Consider the following 22,925-nt stretch of genomic DNA (forward strand, 5'->3'; position numbering starts at 1 on the left):
CCAGACCTCATCCCCAGGCCGAAGAGAGAAAAATATCATCCCCGCCTCGCAACTCGCAGGCGGGTCGGGAACCTCGCTCGCGAGGTCGGCACCCCGGCGCTCCAAGCCCGAGTTCCCACTCACGGAAAACCGATTCGGTGCCCTAGCGGCATACTACCAGCATTCCGAGCCCATCAAGCTCGGTAACACGGAGGCCAGCAGCGCCAGTACAAGGCCCACTCAACAACGAAGGCACCGACGAAGTCGCCAAACCGCCACCCGTGTCTTGTCAGAGCTCAGAGGCAAAGAGACGAGCTCGGACGAGGTAGGAGCTGCCCCGATTCTCTCGGTTCCTTCCCCCCTCGCATCAGAACTCCTGGCGGTCCCCTTACCCAAAAATTTCAAGCTCCCACCTCTGGACAAGTATGACGGGTCATTCGATCCCAACGACCACGTTGACGCATTTCAGTCCCAAATGTACCTCGCCAGGGCCGGTGAATCGTGCATGTGCGTGGCCTTTACCACCACCCTCAGGGGGGTAGCCCGCACTTGGTACAAGAACCTGGCCCCCGGGTCGATAAAGTGCTGGGCCCAGTTCGTGCAGGCCTTCACCGCACACTTTGTCACCAGCCAACAGTGCCCCAGAACAGAGGAAAGCATCTTCGGAGTAGTCCAAAGGGAAGGAGAATCCATCCGGGGCTACATCAAGCGATTCAACGAAGCATGCTTGCAGATACCGCAGTTGGACCCCGCAGTGCAGCTCGCGGCGGCCAAAAGAGGGGTAACGCACAAAGAATTCAAATGGCACATGGTGGCTAACCAGCTCGCAACCGTGGCTGAATTCCTCAAGCTCGCGGACAAGTTCATGAGGACAGAGGAAGAAATCAACCAACGAACCGAAGGCGGGAACAAGAAAAGAAAGAGGGACGGCGAGCTCTCCCACCCGGTCGACAGAAAAAAACCCGGCCCTGGAGCCGAAGCCGAACCAGTCATTCCGAGCTCCCCTAGCAGTTCGGATGGATTACACGCCGTTAAACACAAGGCGGACCAAGATCTTAATGACGATCAAGGATGCCCCATACGTGAAGTGGCCACCTCGCCTAAAGGGAAATCCGAATGAGAGAAATAAGAATTTGTATTGTAGTTTCCATAGAGAACATGGTCATAGTACCAAGCAGTGTAATAACCTCTGGGACGAGATAGAGGGGCTCATCCGTCGCGGATACTTGAGAAACTTTGTACAGCACAACAATAATAATAATAAGGCAGGTCGGCAAGGGGAGCACGAAAAGGATGCCCCCGAGTCTAGCAGCAGACCTGCCGAACCGTTGCAGCGACAGCCTTCGGAAGAGAGGCCAGTTCGGGGAACCATCCATGTAATTGTGGGAGGTTCGGTGGTAGCAGGGTGTACCTTGGCAGCGGCCCGGACTTCAGTTCGCGAAGCAGCCCTCGAAGAATGAAACCTCCCAAAGAGACCAAAGACCGAAGAACCAATCTTCTTCACGGAGGACGACGCGCGAGGGGTCCGCTACCCCCATGATGACGCGCTTGTCATTAAACTAAGGATCAACGACTTCGAGGTCAGACGTGTACTCGTAGATTCGGATAGCTCAATGAACATCCTCTTTAAATCAGCATTTGATCAGCTACAGTTACAGAGGAGTGAGCTGAAGCCCGTGAACACTCCCCTGGTGGGTTTCAGCGGAGAGGAAGTCAGGCCCCTCGGAAAAATAACAGTACCTGTGGAAGTCGGCACATGGCCTTCTGCGGTCAGACTCAACCATGATTTCCTGGTGGTCGCGACCCCCTCCCCATACAATGCCATAATAGGGTGGCCGATCACACATATCTTACGGGTGGTGGTTTCCACCTACTATTTGGCCATGAAGTTCCCTACGGACTTCGGTGTGGGGGTAGTGTGGGGCAACCAGCTCGAGTCCCGCAAGTGTTATGTTGCCGCCATGAGCGGAAAAACCAAGGCGGCCGACGACCTCGAACTGGAGCTGACTGCAGAGCAAGGTGAGGAACGAGCTTCACCCACGGAGGAAACGGTCGCAATCCCGACTTCGGCTACGGACCTAGCTCGCACACTTCAGATCGGAGCTTCCGTCGAGGAACCTCTACGAACCGAACTTGTGAGTTTTTTACTTCAAATTTTAGATATTTTCACTTGGTCCGCAGCTGACATGCCCGGCATTAGCCCTGGCCTGATAACTCACAAACTTAATACTGACCCTGTAGTTAGACCCGTTAGACAGAAGAAACGCAACTTAGCCCCAGAACGCTGGAGGGCGGTCGACGAGGAGGTTGAGAAGCTCCTTGTAGCAAACTTTATAAGGGAAGTCCATTACCCGAGCTGGGTGGCCAACCTGGTGTTGGTAAAAAAGGCAAATGGCAAGTGGCGCATGTGCGTCGACTACACCGACCTGAACCGAGCTTGCCCGAAAGATTACTTCCCCCTCCCCAGAATTGACTGCCTAGTGGACGCGACCTCGGGAAATGAGTTGCTAATCTTCTTGGATGCCAACTCGGGCTACAACCAAGTCCGGATGGACCCATCCGATGAGGAAAAAACCAGCTTCATAACCGAGTTCGGCCTATATCGCTACAAGGTCATGCCCTTCGGATTAAAAAATGCCGGGGCGATTTTCCAAAGACTTGTAAATAGGTTGTTTTGGCCCCTGATTGGCACGAAGATAGAATGCTATGTAGATGACATGGTCGTCAAGACTCGATTTTCACAAGAATTAATACAAGACTTAGATTCTGTCTTCCAAATCCTACGTCAGTTTAGCATGAAATTGAACCCCAACAAATGAGTCTTCGGCGTCACCTCGGGCAAATTCCTAGGGTACATTGTCAATCGGCGTGGTATTGAGGCCAACCCGGACAAGATAAAAGCCATTCTAGATATGAGACCACCTCGGAAAGTAAAAGAAGTTCAGAGGCTAAACGGCCGCATAGCCGCTCTAAGCCGCTTCATGTCCAAATCGGCATACCGCTGCCTACCTTTCTTCAAAGCAATCAAAGGCAAAGGGTTCGAGTGGACCTAGGACTGCCATCTCGCGTTTGACGAGCTAAAAGGTTACCTCGCTAGTGTGTCAACTTTAGCCCAGCCCGAGGAGGGTGAGGCCTTAGAACTGTACCTCTTGGCAAGCGACGAGGTGGTCGGTTTGGTACTAATAAAAGAAACAGACCGGGTCTAGTGACCCATCTATTATGTTAGTAAAATTTTGCAGGGAGCAGCGACAAGGTACCCGCAGATAGAAAAGCTAGCATACGCACTAGTGACAGCAGCTCGGAAACTCCGCCCATACTTCTAGGCTCACACCGTCATCGTCCTGACTGACAAACCTCTGAGACAAGTTTTACTCAAACCCGAGGTTTCCGGTCGATTGACGAAATGGGCCATCGAACTCAGCGAGTACGACCTCCAGTACAAACCAAGAACTGCTATTAAGGCACAAGCTTTGGCAGATTTTATCACCGAGTGCACTTTCAGCCACGAAGTCCCACAGGTCGAGCCCGGAGCTCCCGAGCCAATAGAGTCTAAACCTCGTGAAGTAGCAGCCAGTGTGGCATCTCTCCTAGTCAGGCGAAACGCGAACTGGGATGAGGAGCCCTAGATCCTTCACGTGTATGGTTCTGTGAACCGGCAAGGCAGCGGAGCTGGAATAGTCTTATGCGGCCCGGGCGGTACAAAATTAGAATACGCACTACTCTTTGAGTTTGCGGCATCCAACAACGAGGCAGAGTACGAAGCACTAGTAGCTGGGCTGGACCTAGTGCGAAAGGTAAAGGCAAAACACTTGGTCATCTGCAGCGATTCCCAGCTCCTGGTCAACCAAGTTACGGGCGAGTATGAAGCACGCGAGCTCTCCATGATCGCATATTTGGCGAAAGTAAAAGTAGCCCTGCTCAACTTCCAGTCACACTTCATCAGGCAAATCCCGAGGTCAGAGAACACTGAGGTCGACACTCTGTCCCGGTTAGCCAGCACAAGTCACAACAACATGAGAACTGTTTAGATAGAGAACTTACCTTGGCCTAGTATTCTCGGGGGGACAGAGGAGGTCGCTCCCATCTTGGAAGCAGAGCTGAGCTGGATCGACTCACTCGCGAGCTTCTTGATAGATGGAACCCTCCCTGCAGAACGCAATGCGGCCAAGAGGGTGCAGCGCCAGGCAGCCAAATACATCATAATAGACGAACGGTTATACCGGCGATCGTACACGCTCCCCTACTTGCGTTGCCTGCAACCTGCCGAAGCCGAGTTCGTACTCCGCGACACTCATGAAGGCCTGTGCAGCGGACACTTGGGGGGCAAAGCACTCGCCCAAAAAACACTTCGACAAGGATACTACTAGCCAACGATGAAGGCAGAAGCTGTCGAGCTCGTCAGAAAATGCGATAAGTGTCAGAAGCACGCCAATATCCACCATCAACCTACCTCCGACCTCAAATACCTCGCTAGCCCGTGGCCCTTTGCACAATGGGGCATCGACCTCCTGGGGCCATTCCCACCAGCAACAGGTGGAAGAAAATTCCTATTTGTTGTAGTAGATTACTTTACGAAGTGGATAGAAGCCGAACTTCTGGCAATTGTTACGGCCCGAAACATACAGAACTTCTTTTGGAAGAGCATAGTATGTCGCTTCAGGTTACCTCGGGTACTAATCTCTGACAACGGCAAGCAGTTCGAGGATATCAAGTTCCAAGAGTGGTGCCAGAACATGGGGATTCGGCAAAACTTCACATCAGTCGTGCACCCGCAAGCAAACGGTCAGACGGAAGTAATGAATAGAGCCATCCTGCGCAGACTGAAAGCACGTCTGGATCGAGCTAAGGGATTGTGGGCCGAAGAGCTACCAAGTGTCTTATGGGCTCACCGAACTACAGAAAAAACCGCCATGGGAGAAACCCCCTTCAACCTCACCTACGACACTGAAGCAGTGATCCCGGCAGAAATTGAAGTACCAACATTGCGACTAGAAACATACGACGATCGGACGAACGGAGACGAGTTACGTACCAACCTTGACCTATTGGACGAGGTAAGGGACCTCGCGCACATCCGAACAGTGGCATACCAGCAGCAGGTAGCTCACTACTACAATACCAGAGTAAAGCAACGAAGCTTCCGAGTCGGTGACCTGGTCCTTCGTAAGATTATGGTGCCCGAACCCGGCGTGGGCAAACTTGGACCAAACTGGGAAGGGCCCTATAAAGTAAAAATAGCACTCGGGGGGGCATACGAACTCGAAACCTTGGAAGGCAAACAAGTACCTCGAGCGTGGAACATCATGAACTTAAGGCGATACTACCTATAAACCGCCAAGCGAAGTGGACGGAATCAGGTCCTATGTGCCACAATGCAGAGCCAAGAGGAACCTTGGCGTAAACAAGCAAAGAAGTCGAGCATATTATCAGCTCGACAAAAAACCAGTTCGCTACAAAAAGCCTTCGCGGCAAAACAGGTCGCGGAAGTATAATAACCCGGACAAGAAAGTAGCATATTCAGTTCGACAAAGAATCGGTTCGGGGAAAAGAAACACTTGGGCAAAAAGATTATCTATTCCGTTGCAAGAGGTCGTGGTATGTATTCCGGATCATCCACCTGCTTAGTTTGAACCCCCTCCTATAAGAATCCACCATCAGATCGTCAAAACGCGGAGAGGCAATGTAGTCTTCAACAGCCTTCTTCTTGGCATCTTCAGTGCCTTGGGAAAAAATCTATGTTCTCTCCCTGATGTCCTCCTGAAGATATTCGACTTGATGCTGTAAATCCAACTTCAAGTCCGCCATATGCTTGACAACTACCCCCGTGGCCTCGGCGTCACGCTGAGACCTTGCCTGCCTGGCCATCGCGACACGAGCAGCCTCTTCGGCAGCATAAGTGGCCGCCTTAGCAGCTCGGGTATTCGCCTCTACAGCACGGAAAGCTTCTTCAGCAGCATGAGCAGCAGCCTCAGCAGCTCGCGCCTGTCGTGAGCTCCTCTCCACTTGGGCCGCTAAGGCATGAATTGAAGAATTCACCTACCAAAAGAAACAAGTGAGCAATAACAGCAAAAGCAACAGAAAATGAAATAGGCAGATGGAATCTAACTTACCACCATAGCATGTGTTACGGCGCGACAGGCGACCTGATTCAAAGGAAGATCGGTCCACACCGCAATCTCCTCAGGGAAAGTAGCCTCCCTACTCTTCTGAAGAGCGTAGTTCGGCGTCAACACACTCCTGAACTCCCCTTGAGCTCCCGAACCCAAGGGCCCAGCCCGCGTATGAGCGGACCCAGAGTGAGCAAAAGCACTTGAGTATGTAGGAGTGCCCGTATGAGTGGTCTCAGCGTAAGGCGCCCCGGCAGTTTCATGCATCGGTGGAGTCACCTCGGGCTCCCTGGGCAGATCCTTCGGCGTGTGGTCTGGAACTTGGGGCTCCTCATCCAGGGGCAGCTCAGTACGAGTTCACTTGGTGACCTGCTTCCTCCTCTTCATACATTGGAACAGACGCCCCCCACGAGTTCTCTCCGCATCCATCACACCTGTAGAAACGAGTTCGACATCAGAAAAATGAAAGAACAAAGCAAGCAAGAAACCGCATAGCTAGAAACCTACCCGAACTCAGGCCGGCCGCAATAAGCTTGGCCTCCGTTAAATAGTGATGGCACTTTAAACCTTGCCGTGCCCATTGCCGGAGGCCCTTCACCGTCTCTTTATCGAGAGTAACACCTGAATCAGGAGCGGCCTCACCCCACCCGGTCTGAAAGGGCCATCCTTGTGCACTTCGCACACCGAAGTAGTCCCGCTTCCACGCCTGGACCTTATTAGGAAGATCGTGCAGAAGCTCAAAACCCTGGGGAGGAGAAAGGTAATACGTCTGTCTTCCCCCAGGAAGAGAACCCGCCTGTCTCTTGAGCATCAAGATGGAGGAGAATATCTCTAAGTCCAAGGGGAAATTCTGCTCGCAAAAAAGGGAAACTGTCCCCACCAGGTTCCGAATAGAGTTTGGATGAAGTTGGCCAATGGTGACACCGAAGTGGTTTATGACTTCGACGAGAAGGGGGTGGAAAGGAAGTCGCAACCCCGCAGCGAGCTGCTCTCGAAAAATCACGATCTCATCAGGACCGTGTTCCCAAGGAAAGCTACCCGAAGGAATAAAATATGTATACCCCCTAGGAAGGTTGTAAGACATAAGTATGGATTGAAGCCCCTCAGGCGTCATGGTCGAGGGACCAAACCTGTCTAGCATTCGACCTCGGCGAGAGGTAGACGCCAAACTGCCCCAAGCGGCTCAGCCTACTAGTTCATAGTCCTCGAGTTCCACCTCAGGATCACTGAGGCAGTCGGGGGACACGACTCGATTGGAAGAACCTACGTCGGCCCTATTTGAAGAGTCGTCTGAGCTATCAAAGCTAAACATTGAGGAAAAGGTGGATTCAGGAAGGTACTCACCGGAAGAAAGTTTTGAAGGCTACGGAGACGGGAACAAGCCAAAGAACCTTGAAGGCTATGTAATCAGCCTTGATGCAAGATGGAAAAAACTTGGATGCGAGCTAAAAAGTTGGACGTGAGCTCAGTAGACAAAACGCAGAAGTGACAAATCGACTAGGGTCCCCCACTATTTATAGCTACAGTAACCAAGAATCGACCATGCAGATCAAAGACGATCCGACGACCCACGTTTTTGCTGACCGCACATCCCATAAGGTCGAGACGTGATTGGCGCATGTCTTTCCGAAAAGAGCGAAATGTCAGCGCACGCCTTCTTGAAACCGACATCGCGCCGACACGCGTCTTTCCGAAACTGACTGCACAGCACGTCTCCCTAACAGCCGCCCGTGCATGTACAGTAGTGGCATGCCTTTTTGAATGACCCGCTGTCACGTCCTAGCGACGCGAATTTTTAAAATTTAAAACGCGCATTGTCACAACCATCAACATTTATGAGTAGGCACGTTTTCAGCCTTCTCGGAAACCGACGAACCCTGGCAAAAGCAACTCACGCAGTCAAGATTCGAAAGACGGGACAAATCCACCTACTACCTCGCGAAACTCCCCACACCAGGGCAAGACCCTTGTCGCGAGGAGTGGGGGGCAATTGATGAAGGAAGATTTGGCCTGACCTCACAGTTATGTGACACGTGGCAGAAACAATAGCTCGGCAAAAGAGCCAAGCCTAAGGCGTGAACAAGGGGACACCAGCAGACCGAAGTCCCTACGGGGGGCCCGAACTCACCCTTGGCCCAAAACCAGAGTAATCCGAACTAGCCAACCTTGTAACAGCTCGGGATATACCTCGTCGAACTGGCCAACCTTGTAACAGCTCGGGATATACCTCGCCGAACTGGCCAACCTTGTAACAGCTCGGGATATACCTCGCCGAACTGGCCAACCTTGTAACAGCTCGGGATGTACCTCGCCGAACTGGCTAACCTTGTAACAGCTCGGGGTAGACCTCGCTGAACTGGCCTGCCTTGTAACCGTTTGGGATACATCTCGCCGAACTAACCTGCCCTATAGATACCTCCGAACTCAAGACTTTGCCTCGCTCACCACTCCGCATCACCTTCTGGGCACCAAAACCAAACAAGTCATACCATGCCTGACACAGAGGAAGTCCGTGCCCGAGGGCGCCGCACCTAACTGACTTGGGATCTGACGCTTGGCGGCCGCACTCTAAACGGCCACCTGCCACCGCCACTGACACTGCCATCTCCAGTTAGAGAGACGATTAGGCAGTGACGGTTCTGTCCCAGCAGAAAGGACGACGGCCGAATTAACAAGCATAAGGGTAATCATACCCGACCTGACAAGGGCCTCGGAGTGAGTGTTCGAAGTGATTATAAGAGCCCCCTGCCCCCAACAAAGAAGGTATGCAAACTTTGCGCTATTTGGTGTTATCTTGCTTTTGAAGGATTCTAACTTGAGCTTTGGAGCCGCTACACCGGGTTCCCCCCGGAGCTTCCTCATCTCCTCCGTTTCAGGTTCCCTGCTACCCAGTTCGGAAGCAAGGTCGTTGACAGCTAAGACCGGCCGGATCGCACTTCATCAAGTACAAATACAAATATTTATAGTGTAAATACATACAAAATATAAAATATAAGCCTTCGTTTCATTTATGGGAAGATTTGGGTGGAATGAAAAAAGATGAGATGGGATGGAATGGAAAAGTGTAAAAAATTAAGTTTATATTGTTTGGTTTTATTGGGATGGGATGGGAAAATGTAAAAAGGGGGAGAAATTTACGAAGTAATCCACTATTCACCTTCGTCCTCCTCTCGACTGAACAGAGTGACGACCAGGAAGAGAAGCAGCGGATCTGAACCCATCTTCGGCTTCCATTTCCTATCCTCTCTCTTCTCCTTCTTCTTCCCCTCTTCCCCCATTTTCTCTCTTGCTCCGTTTCGTCACCACTGTTGCAAGTTGCAGCGGCGATAGATCTACACATCCCCTCTCTCTTTCTCACTTCTGCCTGGTTTGCCCTGGTTCGCCACAGATATGGTGAAGACAGGAAGAATAAGAGTGCCCCTCGCAGATCGCCGCAGATCTGGTGAAGACAGGAAGAAGGTGAGGGAGAAGGGAGAAGAGGAAGATGGAGGGAGATCGTCGTTGCCCCTCACACTAGTCCCTTGCTAGGTGAAGAAGAAGGCCATTAACGGTGGTTCTTTCAGTTGTAACAATGCTTTCCCAAAATTTTCCACCGGGACCACATAGTTTCGGTGCAACCCCAAATCCATGATTTTGGGATCTGACATCCCACACTTTCTTATCCCATCCCTCTCTTTCCCTCAAAAAAAATGAGAGAGCTCATCCCCACCCCACAAACCAAATGGAGCCTAAGATTCTGCACTTTGTATACATTACTCTATATACAAATACAAATATGACAATTTCGTCTCCAGTTTTTAAAATGCAATAATCTATTACCTTAACTTTCAAACGTGACAATTTGGTTCCTAACAGGCCGTCAATCAATGCATAAAAAGATGTAAATACTATAATAACCTATATCAATGTGCCATTTTCTAAGCAATGGAGATCGGAGATCCTCCCTTTCTGGTCTTTCAATTTAGGACTATCCCTTCTTTTATTTGTTTAAAGAGAAAGGGTAAAATGGCCCAAAATTATCAACAAAGATAATTTTGGCGTTTTTAATTATTTAATCTGCATATGATGTCACATGATGGTGTTGGTCGATGGTCCATTAACGGTAGGTATTGAATAATCGCATTTTAAAGTTTGAAAACCAAATTTTTACTTGATCCAAAGTACTAAAAAAACTTCTTCTCAATTGTAGATACTTTTAGGGACTGTTGTTCCATACATGTTCCATCATATAACAAACAAATTAAAAATGTATACATATATATATATATATATATATATATATACACACACACACACATATATGATGTAAATATGTTTTAGATATGTTATATGTGTTATTTTATATTGATTTTATATTTTTTAATTCAGTTTTTAATTTTTATATATAAAAATATTACAAATTGCAATTTGAGGCCAAAAAATGGGTTTCTTTCGCAAAAATAGCGGGGCAAGTGTTAGACAGTTTTGTATGCCCTTAGCTCCAATCAGTTTTGATGTACTTTTGACATTTAGTGTAAATGAATAAAGTGCATGTTTGATTCGTGTTGTGTGGTATGTTTTTGTGTAAGACCCTTAAACTAGACACTTAATGAGACTCGTGTTAGTTTAAATTGTTCACAGCCAGTGGGTCGGCCTGGGGAGACCTATCCTGATAAGGTTGACACTAGTGTGCTGCCAAGTGTTGGGGTGGCCTGTCTCAGCTGCCAGGGTGAGATCCAAAGCACATGCAGTGTAGGATGAATTGAATCTTTGAACCGGACCAGATTTCCAGTATTGCCCTGGACCTTGGTGATTTATGGGCAAAACTGAAAAGTTACACCAAACCCCTAGACTCGATTATGATACTATACTAGGTGTCGGATTGGGCTGTCTTTGATATGCCAATCAGTGAGATCCTTAGTGGGGGTCAGAACCTGGGTATGTTGGGACAGTCTGAGAATTCATCTGAGTGGGTGATCATAGTGACAAGATCAGCCCCTTTGTCGGACAAAGGTAATGATCGGGGATGCACTCTCTCTAATGGAAACCAAACTGCCGGCAGTTGATTTCAATTGTTGGAATTTTTGTTTTGCAAAATTTATATATAAGATATATAGATATATACGGTTTCAAAATGTTTGCAAATGGTTTTAATTCCCGAAATCCATATGAGCAAAGAGTGCAACACTGTTCCTTGTAGCCGAGGGAGAGGTCCTCTCTTGTCAGACAGTGTTTGATCATTATGGGCTGAGAGGTTAAGTGTAAGGCCATTTAGGGTTACACCTGATGGGCTAATCTTGCATCTGCCCATAATCCTTGGGTTTTTATAAGTTGGTTTGGCCCAATGACCACTTAGTGTAAGTGCTGGGCCCATAGAGTCCATGTGATGGGCTCAAGGGGTTCACTGGGCTCTCTAGTGAATTTGGCTAGGCCTTGTAACAAAGGATGGGCCGAACCCATGTGGCTGATGTGTAGATCAATGCTTGGGTCCCATGCCATACAAAGAAGCCCAACTGGGCAACAATTTGGAAGCCTACTGAGCACTTAATACTTATTGGGCCTAAAGCCCATTTTGAACTAGCAGATTTAACTACCCACTTAAAGGGGCGGATCTGAGATTCAAATAAAGATTTGAATATGGTAATCTCCTGATAAGATTAGGAGTGGGTTAACCTTATCTGCAAATAGGATTAAGATAATTCCCTATCCAAATACAGATTTGGATTAGGATAACTCCTAATGGGATTAGGAGGTTTCTTAATCACTAAGAATGATGAGAAACGCTAAGGTTGAATTACTAGACTAGAATTCGAACCAAGGGTTTTAGCACTCTCTCCTTCTGCAGTCTAAGATAGGATCTTAGAAACCCTAGAGAGAAGAAAAGCAAATACGCCAACTTCAGCTCTAGAGTTCTCCTTCAGCCATTGCCGCCATTCACTGCCTAGTTCGATCTCTCTGAGAGGGAAAGGTCAAGAAGGTGTTCTTGATATCAGTCTTTGCTGAAAGGCTGGTTGTGTACGGTGCTCTTGGCTTCACCGAATTCTTGTGAAGAATTTGGTTTGTAGGACAAACACTGTTGGTTCTGTTCCAATATCACTGCGTCATCTTCAGTGGGAGCAGATCTTGGGAGTATTCTTTGGGCATGAACACCGACATTGGGAGATGCCGTTTATCCGTATCAGGTATAACCCTTCCCTTTCTCTTTAGTTCAGATCTGGTTCAGTTTTGGTTCGATTAGATCATTGATTATTGTATTAAAAAATCAGGAAATATGATTCCTAGTTGGAAGGAAGGAGAGAAATTTTTGAAATTCGCCCACCTTATTCCACTGCATTATTGGCATCCATACGATGGATCTCTCCCTCCTTTCAGCAAGGTGCATATGGTACATAGGGGTGCATAGATCTCGAAAAGTTAACCCAAATTAAAAAAAAATCACCTAATCGGACATCAAAGTGCAAAGTTATGGCCTTCGAAAGTTTGCATGCATTGAATGTGCAACCCGCGACTCAGTCATTGGATCGAACGGTTCTTGACCAAGTTGACAGTTTTTTACCATCCTAATGGGTTTTGACTAAATTAGACCTGAAATCCTAGCCAGGTGACGGTTCACATGGTTCGACCGACTGGGTTAACGATGGGTTGAAAACATTGCCATATACCATATATCATATATCTTCTTAGCATGCAATCTTATTTTAGTAATATATAAAGCAGATAATACAATATTGATTTATATCTTTATTTTTTATCTTTTATTTCCGCCTCATTATATAAAATTACTATTTTATCCATCCATTATGATACACTATGTCATCATTATTATTAAGGAAAATTTCCTATTTGTACCTTGTATTTTGTGTCTAGTGTCACTTTGAAATGACACAAATGTCCTTCGAGTGTCATCTATTTTTTTATCAACCATCCAAACATTGATAAAAAATGAACAGTCTCAAATCCTTGCCTCTTTTATTTAATAAAGTTGAGGTCACCAGAATGCCCATTGAGACATGACCCTAACTTTTGTGAATAGTAGAAGTAAGGATTTGAGACTATTCATTTTTTGTCAACATTTGGATGGTCGATAAAGAGAATTAGATGACACTCGAAGGACATTTGTGTCTTTTCAAATGCCACTTAATGGCTGGTTAATGGCATGTACTGGATTGATACATTTTCAAAGTTTGGGTGCTGAATTGTTGCATTTTAAAGTTTAGGGACCAAAGTGGCATTAGGCCCAAAGTGCAGGGTACTGATTGGGAATTTTTCCTTATTATTATCATCATCATGGTTTTCAAAACCGGACCAAGAAAATCGGGAACCGATTCTATTTTACCCCATAATCATTATTTTTGCCAAAAACCATTGATTTGGTCATCAACCACTGACTCAAGCGGTCGAACGTTTGACCCAAGAACCAAACTCATAACCATTCGGCTTGTCAGAACGGGTCATCCGTTTAGTTCGAACGATCGGACCGTTCGACCCGAGAACCAGACCCATGACCGTTCAGTTTTAAAAACCTTGATCATCATCTAAGTCTTGTATGTAAAATATCAAGTTGGGCACACGGATCCTCTTTTCCCATTAGTTCTATTGAATGCAATGTTTTTCAACATGTATTGATAGTGATGATTGAACCATTCAAATAGTCACCTAACCTTTCAAATGGTGTTTGGTTTTGTGGCCGCTTATTAAAGAAACAATGCTAGTTCACTGCCAGATAGGTGTTTATTCCAAAATGCTTGTCTTAATTTGTGTGAGAGCCAATAATTAGGAAAAACATGCATCATTTTTGGGAAAATTCCCGATAGGTACCCTATACTTTAGGTTGAGTGCCAATTTAGTACCCAAACTTCAAAATGCGATAATCTAGTAGCCGAACTTTGATTTTACGACAATTTAATACATGTCGTTAATCAGCCGTTAAATAGCATGAAAAAAGACAAAACATCCTTCAAGTGTAAACTCACAACCTTCCACAATTACGTACTTGTTTAACTACTTCATCGATGAAGTACTAGTGCAGAGAGAGGCCTCCGCTCTCCCCACCATCCTCGCCGAGTAACTTCCCTGTCAGCTATACCTGCGCAACCGCAGTGGCGCCCTTGTTGACGACGAAAAGGACTCCTTGTCTGACGAACATGATGACAGGGAGAATTCCTCCAACATTCCTTCCAACTTCCTCTCTTTCAACCTTGCCTTCACCACCTGCACCAGGGCTTCTGGCAGACCACTGTAGTCGATGTAAGCCATTAAATCGCCCGCTGAGAGGGTTGTAATTGCCACTGCGACTGTTTCATCTCAGCTTGCTAGGGTGTATGGAGAGATCTCCCTGATCAATTTCCCATCATCATCTACGACGACGACGGAGGTCTGCTGAGACAAGGAACTAGAGATCAAATCCACGATGGAATAGGCCAGATCGTGATATCCAATGGCCAGGACGCGTCTCCTTGTTGTCATCCTCCACGATTCTTTCCCCCAACCTCTTAGTTTTACGGTGCAATCTCGTTAATGCAAGGAGCAATGTTGATTTGCAATTTCCAACGTTCCAAATCAAGAACCCACCCAGATGTCCCCTGGTTCGAAAGTTCATGGCTGAAGAGCTAGCTCCCATGTCACCTTGGTCGGTCTCAAATGTTCCCGACAAAAGAAATCATAATCAGATTGAGACTTTAGAGGCAGAAAAGCAGTGGGTTTAACAAAATAGTAACCATTCCCAGAAGAATTTTCATGGAAGATATTAAGTGAAATGAAGTAAAAACACAAACACATCGACAATCCTCTTTACAGAGGCTCAAGAAGAACAAATGAAGTAAAATGAAGTACCCATTCCTAATAGGTCACTATTCCTGTTGGCTTCATGAGAAGAACAAAGACTGGAGATTTAAGCACAGAGGAAGGGGAAGCGAGGTTCTCCTCTTTATAGAGATAGTAGATCACACCAACCATGCAAAGGTTCACGACACATCGACAATCCTTGAAGCCAGCTTTTGCATTCGAGGAATGATTACAACTCCAAACACTAAGAAAGTTGTCACCCGACCCCTTGAGCATCAACAAGTACATCGTTGATGGTGGCGAAAATGGAGAGTGACCTCAACGCTGGCTTTCCAAGATAGAGATCGGATACATCGCGAACCAACAAGCTAATTGCCATGCAAGAGAAGAAGAAACTCTGGACAGAAGCCTTGCAGAAACAAACCCTAAGATGGATGCAGAACGAGACAGACCCTTGAAATGACGAGACTCAACGATGGTGGTGGGAACCTGGAAAGGTGGCATTGTATTGCCAAAGGTGTGGAGCATTTATAGATAGAGTTTCCTAGAACCCAAATAAGGTTCTGGGAACCCAAATCTCTTGTTCGCAAGATAATGTGGTTTAGAGAGCTGCGGGACCCACCTTACCATTCGATTCAATAGGGAGCCACCTGCGCACTCAGCCATTGCTGCAAGCATTCTTCGGTGCGGCGAAGAACGTCTGATTGATGGTTCACCTCCATCAAGAGATTTGAGTTCTTGGAACATGATCTTCATTTTCTTGAGAAAGAAGATGATGAACAGTGTATTTGGGCTCAGTTTCATTTTATTGAGAAAGAAGATGATGAATAGTGTTTAAGGGTAATTTTGACATTTTTAAAAGTCTTAAATCGCACATGAGGTCACATGATATACATAACTGACAATCCATTAACGATAGGTACTAGATTGTCACAAAATGAAAGTTCGGATACTAGTTTGTCGCATTTTAAAGTTTGGGTACTAAATTGGCACTCGACCTAAAGTATAGGGTACCTATCAGGAGTTTTCCCTCATTTTTTAATATTTCTCTCAACACCCTGCTGTGTATTTACTGTTCAACTTATGTGATGCCTAATGGCACCTAACTGTCAAACAACACCAATTTTTAAAACATCGGTTTAATGCCATTTCCTACTTCTTTGACTCACCCATGTTTTATTAGTCTATCAATAACAAAGCTTCAACTTGTAACAAATCACTTCTAGTTTATGTTGTTGATGGAACCATGGTGCACTATTTACTCAAAGATTTAAAATTTTGCAATGAATCTGCCAATATATATCATTCCGACGAGGGATTGATGCACATAAGATGCAGAATTGAATTGTTTCGTATTTATGTGTTTCGGGGATGCATTTACCGATAATTTACTTCCCTAATGATTCATTAATCATCACTATTAATTTCTTCAAGGAAGTTTTGAAATTAGAATTTGGATTCTGTAGCTTAATTGGAAGTGTTAATTAATCCACTCCTACTCTTAGGTTTAAGGCAATTATTCCTACATTTAAGATAATGGTTTTCAAAATTGGATCAGACAGTTGGACTAAAAAAACCGGGAACTGGTTAGGTGATTGGTTCCGTTTTTCTTCAAAACCGAATTTTTCTTCAAAACCATTGATTTTGGTCAACAAATCATTGACCCAGGTGGTTAATCGTTCAAACGGTTTTGATCATTTTTTATCTTTTTTATTTTTATCAGAACGGACTGACCGTTTGATTCAAATAGTCAGACCGTTCGACCCAAGAACCGGACCCCTGACCAATTCGTTCTTTGGATTGGTTTTAAAAACCTTGTTTAAGACAAGTTTTTCACACGCCATTGATTTTTAGTGTAAAAATTACAAGTAGTCGATAAAAAAGATTTGAACCATAGCCATACGGTTGTAATGACCATCCATCAATACGCCTTATCCCATTTGCTTATTATAATTATTTGTATTTTGATTTTTAAATAAACATTTTCTTCTTAATTAGTGTCTGTTTGTTAATAAATGCTCAAATCGATTTTTAAATTTATATATTAATAAAGAATAAGATAAACTGATTTTCTGAAAATTAAAGCATATGCATACACCTTTTAGTTATTTCAACATTTATCGATTGTGTCCCGATATCTACATTCTTTATAAACCATTAAAGCAAGGTTTTTTATTTTTAGACAATTTATTTATAATCACATAAAACATATATTTATTGTTAGTAATATGTTTTTTAAGATTTATTTGAGTTTTCTTAGCATATACATGCATATTTGTCGTCCCAATACACATTGTGTTTCTGATACTTTCGACCTTGAAAATACTACTAAATAATGATCATTCCACAATGAAACTCCAATGATCAACTAGCAAATTGTACAAGCATGAGGACATTTAAAGGGATAATCTACAATATGAATGTTTTTGTTTTCATTTATTTCAAAATTTCCATATCAGCCAAAAACACATGTTTTTGAATTGTGTTTTTTTGGGAAGCATAAACAAAATGGTTTTGTTTTATAAAACAAATTCATGTTATTGAAACAATCTGAATGATGGTTTTAAAAACAAAAATAAATTCTGGAGTACAATATCATATAATTCCTGAAAGACGGTAAGATACATTGTATGATTTAAAGTAAAAAACAAGAACATGTTTTTGGTTTCAGTACATTTACAACCAATAGATGTTTTCTGTGTAGAGCTGACAATTGGGTTGGGTGGGTCGGGTTCGGGTTGGGTCAATACACTTTGGGTTGATTTTGGGTCGGGTTGAAATTCAGGTTGGGTTATCAAATGCTAGACCCTAATATAACCCTAACTGTTCGGGTTAGGGTTGAGCCATGGGTCAATTTGGGTAATCCTAAAAAATGATCGAAATTTAAAAAATAAAGAAAAAGTACATGAAAATGTTAGAATTAAAGGAATTAACCTTAAAATTCCAAATATAAAAGAAAAAAACTTGAACATTTAACAATATAAAGAGTAAAGACTTGACAATCGGGTAGCGGGTTGATCCATGACTCATGACCCAACCCAACCTAGTTCTTTCTGGATTGGGTCGGGTCGGATCATTCTCACATTCAGGTAGCTAAATATGAGACTCTAACCCTATTTTTTCAGTTTGGGTTGGGTTGAATTCACAAATTGGGTCAACTTTTTGTTAGGTCTATTTTCATGATTTTTTATTTGAAAAACAATCAAAGAGATGTTTTTAATTTGTTTTTGGAACTAAGAATAGGACAAACAAATCGTATATTGAAGAATACCCCTTAAATGGATTTAATCATTATCAATGTTTATATTTACAACTATAAGACTTAGAGATTTCCTAAAGGCTTTGTTTGGTTTGAATTTTGAAAAAAAAAGTAGGAAAAGGAAGGAAAACTTATGAAAGGTTTGTACAAGTTATGCCAGTAGTATAGGTTTTCTACTTTTTCTTTCAAACCAAATACAACAAAAAAATAAAAAAGGGTAGAGATAGTAGCCTATGGGTATCTTTATTAATATTAAAAGATAATAAGATAATGTGAAGTGAGATAAGGTCAATCTATGTTATAGAATATTTTGGGTAAATCATACTGCCATCCCATACTTCGGATGTAGTGACATTTAGCCCCTTGAGTTGTTATTTGCAACAAATACCCATTTGAGCACTTGTCTGTTAGGATTCAGCCAATTAATTTCAGAAAGATTCTCATGTGAATGTTAATTATTTGAGAATTTAAACATTTCTAAAACTCTAAATTTCCCTTATGTCATTTTATTTTATGACGATTTTGCAGAAAAATGATAAAATACAAATCAGAAAAAAAATAGAAAATTATAAATAATAAAGAAAATACAACAAAAATATAGAAAAGTAAAAAAATACAAAATCAATAATGAAAAAGAAGAAAAATAAAAAAAAAACAATGAAAATTACAAGAAACAAATAGGCGATGCCATGCTTTAACAGGCCTCTTTTCATTATTTTGATATATTTCTTTGCTAGCCCATCAAACTTCTAATTGCCATTTTAGTAATTTGAAGTCTCAAAGTTGAGGAGGGGTCATTATTGGCTTATTACATATGAAAATTCAGAGCATTAGACTGTTTGGGAAATGGGGGTGGGTAAGTTGGTGGATCCCAAAGAAAATAAATAAACCCGCATTTGTATCTCATTATTAGTGAATCATATGGAAAATAATGATTTCCGAACAGATCGTTTATTTGAAAAAATAATAGCATTTTGAGACTTGGATAAATTCACTTACCCATTCATGAGAAAATTTGTTAATAACTAATGGAATTATATTGTCCCTTCAATAATATCAAATTTTCTTTAATAAAATATTATTATACAGTTTTAAATACTGATTCCTGTAATAAGTGAGATACAATTAATAATACAATATAGAAAAAACAATGAATAATAAAATAATTTGGTAAAAAAGGTTTTCATACACTGTGAAGAGGTCCTAGGTGATTTCCTTACATTTTAATGTCATATTTGAGCAGGTCCCGATGGTTTTCCTTGCTTCATTGTAATCAATGTTTTCAAAATCGGACTGGATTGGATGGTTGGACCAGAAAAATTGGGATCTGACTAGTTCTGTTTTACCCCAAAACTATTATTTTGGCCAAAAACTATTGATTTGGTCAATGAACTACTGACCTGAGCGATCGAACTATTTTTGGGTTTTTTAAATTTTTGTTAGAATGGACCATCTGTTTGGACTGAATGGTCGAGCTATTCAACTTAGGAACCGAATCTAGAACAATTCCCTATCCGATCCGATTTTAAAAACCCCGATTTTAATATGTCATATCTCAGCCTTAGCCATTTGATTGAATGGGACTCGTTATATCATATACGGGTTTGGTCCACTGGTGACTCAGAAAGGTCAATATCTAGATGTTGTGGTGGGGATTTCGAGTGGAATATAGGCCTCCAGGGCCCTTCCTTGTATGGTATTCCCAGACCCACCCAAGATACCGCCTTAAATTGCCCTCCACCCCCTAAGTTGGTTTTAAAAAAAATAAAAAAGTTAAAAAAAAAAGTATTGATTTGCTCGATATATCCCTAATTGAGTATCAGGCGTATCGATATTTTAAACCTTGCCTTAAGCTAAATTTCTTGATTGACTTAGACTAGTTCTAATCTGCCTTTCTTGACTGACTGCAAGTTCCAGCCCTTTTTCGTGAGTGAAGAAAGAAATGACAATCAAACTTCTAGTTTATATTTTTTGACTGACTTCTACATTGACTCGTAGTCTTCTATGAGGGAATGAAGACAAGACTATAAAATAGCATTCCAGAATTAACATTGACCCCCATGTGCTTTGTGGGCCCCTTGTATTAGTTTTTGTGACAATTAAAATGTCTTGTATTTTTATGGTGGGTTGAGCCCATTAATGATATACTACAGTGGGTAAGAAATTATCTGATTGTTCCTAAGCCGTTTTTATGCTTTTAAAGTAAAGATTGACACTAGGTGATGCCTGATTGTTTAATGGCAGAGATATGTTTTACCAAAATTTTGGTACATCACATGGATAGCTTACATCCATTGATTCATTCCTTTATAAACTGGATCTTTGGTTTAATTTGGTGCATCACTTAGATAGGCAAAATCAATCCATTGCTCTAGTAGAGCATTTTGACGGCCTTTTACTTTTAAGTTGATTTGGTGTATTGTTTGGACGACCTGGATTGGTTGAAATCTCAATATATATTTCAAATGACTAAAACTATGTTATATCACTTTAGTTGGTTTAGATTCTTTTTTGTTTTCAGAAATTTTGGTGCTTTAGTTTGAAATAGTTAATACATTGGTGGATCATTTGGAAATTTGGGATTAATTTACTAATCTTAGGATGCCATTTTGGTGGTTTAGATTTTAGGTCTTCATTTAACTTCGACCTTTTTTTTTCTTGGAAAAATTAGTGCTTTACTTAAATGACTCAAATTGGTTCAAATATTGGTGCATTCCTTTTATTACCAAGATTAATTATTTGCTCTTGGGAGACCATTTTGATGATGTAGACTTTTATATTTATTTGCTACATTTTTCGGATGACCTAGATTAGTTGAATCATCATATGCCATTTGAATGGTTGAGATTAATGCACTAGTCTTAAGAGACCACTTTTATAGCCCTAATCTTTGGATTAATTTGGTACATTTATATGGCTTGTAACAAGGTTCAAAATATTGCATGTATATCAGTTTTTGAATCCAGCAAAAAGTTAAATATAGCGACTTGGGGGGATTTTTTTTTGGGGATTCTTTATGTTTAAAACTATAACTCCTAACATATCTTGATATTTTGTGAAAATATCAAGCTGAAAAAAAAAAAAAAGTTTTGACCTTTTGAATCGCATGATAAAGTGTCGATATTTTAAACTATTAGATTTACATCACTTAGTATTTTCAAGATTATTCATCTTATCTTGAGGGTATGAGTTTAAAGGTCTAAATTTTTTAGTTAAAAAATTATGTATACAAATCACTGTTAAGGATATATAACATTTATGGGCCATTTGGTTTACAGCCGGAATTGGAATGGGAATCGGAATGATCTATTCTCATAGTTCGTTTGTTTTACACATGAATTGAAATAAATTGGAATGAGATTTTGTTCCCAAAAAAGGAGGGAATGATCATTCCCTCAAATGAATGAATGTCATTCCCCCCAGGAATGAGAATGGGATTCCGATTCTGCCCATCAAACAGTTGGAATTGGAATGCATTCCAATTCTAATTCTAGGCCCCTATTCCTGCCAAACAAACGTGCCCTTAATTTTTATCTAATTTTTCTATTATATAAAAGAAAATGCAAACTCAATAAAGTTGTGATACAAGGTTTCAAGTATTCACATTTCTTGTTGCAAGTAAGTAAGGATACCCTCCTAAGTTGTCACATGTGCAAGTGTAAGACATTAGATTTAAAGCACTAAGGCCTCGTTTGTTTTTCAAGAAGTAGGGGCAGGTAAGTTGGTAGGTCTTACAGAAAATAAATAAAAACATATTCATTTTTTGGTATTAGTGAATCTCGCAGAAAAGAATAAATTCCAAGTGAGTCATTTACTTGGAGAATTAATACTCCCCTCATACCAGGTATTGCCCATGCATGTCAAAAATCGTTGATGGGACAATATTATACCTCCAATAATGTCTTTTTTTCTTTTGATAAATCGATTATTATACACCTTTTACCTATGAAATAAAAGAACAATGGCAAGTGCTCTTGTTCCGATAAGTATTTCCCAATAAAGCATTTGCCTAGATAAATGCATTTACCTAGCTAAGTCACTTACTAAGACACGAACAAAGCCTAACTTGACCTAGTTCATCAACACATGACTCACCTGGCATCATAAGTAATTTTGAGACAAGCTGAAAGATAAATGTAAGCACCAAATTCTCATACTTCAAATGACTAATCAGACCTCATCAATCTCTTTAGAATATACCAAAACCTAGGAAACCAAATTTTAACTCAAGTACCATCAAATCCACCATTAAATCCATAAGATTCCTTTTCGATCGTCCCAATTATGCCACAACGCCATACCCGTTATCCGATCAGATCCCATCACATGAAACCAAACCTTCAAACAACCAATCACACAAAATTTCAGCAATAAATTCTTTGATCTCGCTATTCATCCATTAGAGATTCCACTTTGACACATATCACACTACGGTACTTCTCGAACAAAAAACCTATAATCCACACATCCTTGACAATGACCAAACCCTCTTCACAACCTTATAATTCAAATCCATGCCACTGCACCAAATTCAAACTTAAAATTCCTTTATTTACCCATCCATTAACTTAATATTTCAGTTCAAGCCCCCTTATTGGCCAAAATTCTCGTAACTCTGATCCTCGCAATTCCCACACCTCTAAAGCCACCGCACACTTTCCATTAGATCCCGCATACCCCAAGATACCCACTGCCCAAATTTTAGACACAGAAATGACTATTTTACCCCTTATCCAAAAAGATTCTAAATCGACTATTTTTATCGGTCGCAACTCTCAAAATCTTAGATCTCCATCCTGATAGCTCCCCTGAGACAT

At 42.5% G+C, this 22,925-nt stretch overlaps 1 pseudogene; it reads right to left on the bottom strand.

Moving 5' to 3' along the window:
- Window positions 1–14,141: 14,141 nt before the first annotated feature.
- Window positions 14,142–15,228, bottom strand: LOC148878537 (CBS domain-containing protein CBSX5-like; annotated as a pseudogene).
- Window positions 15,229–22,925: the final 7,697 nt, after the last annotated feature.

Source organism: Nelumbo lutea, chromosome 1 (assembly GCF_056320005.1).
Source record: "Nelumbo lutea isolate HS-2025 chromosome 1, American lotus-T2T, whole genome shotgun sequence".
In the NCBI taxonomy this organism is placed as follows: Eukaryota; Viridiplantae; Streptophyta; class Magnoliopsida; order Proteales; family Nelumbonaceae; genus Nelumbo; species Nelumbo lutea.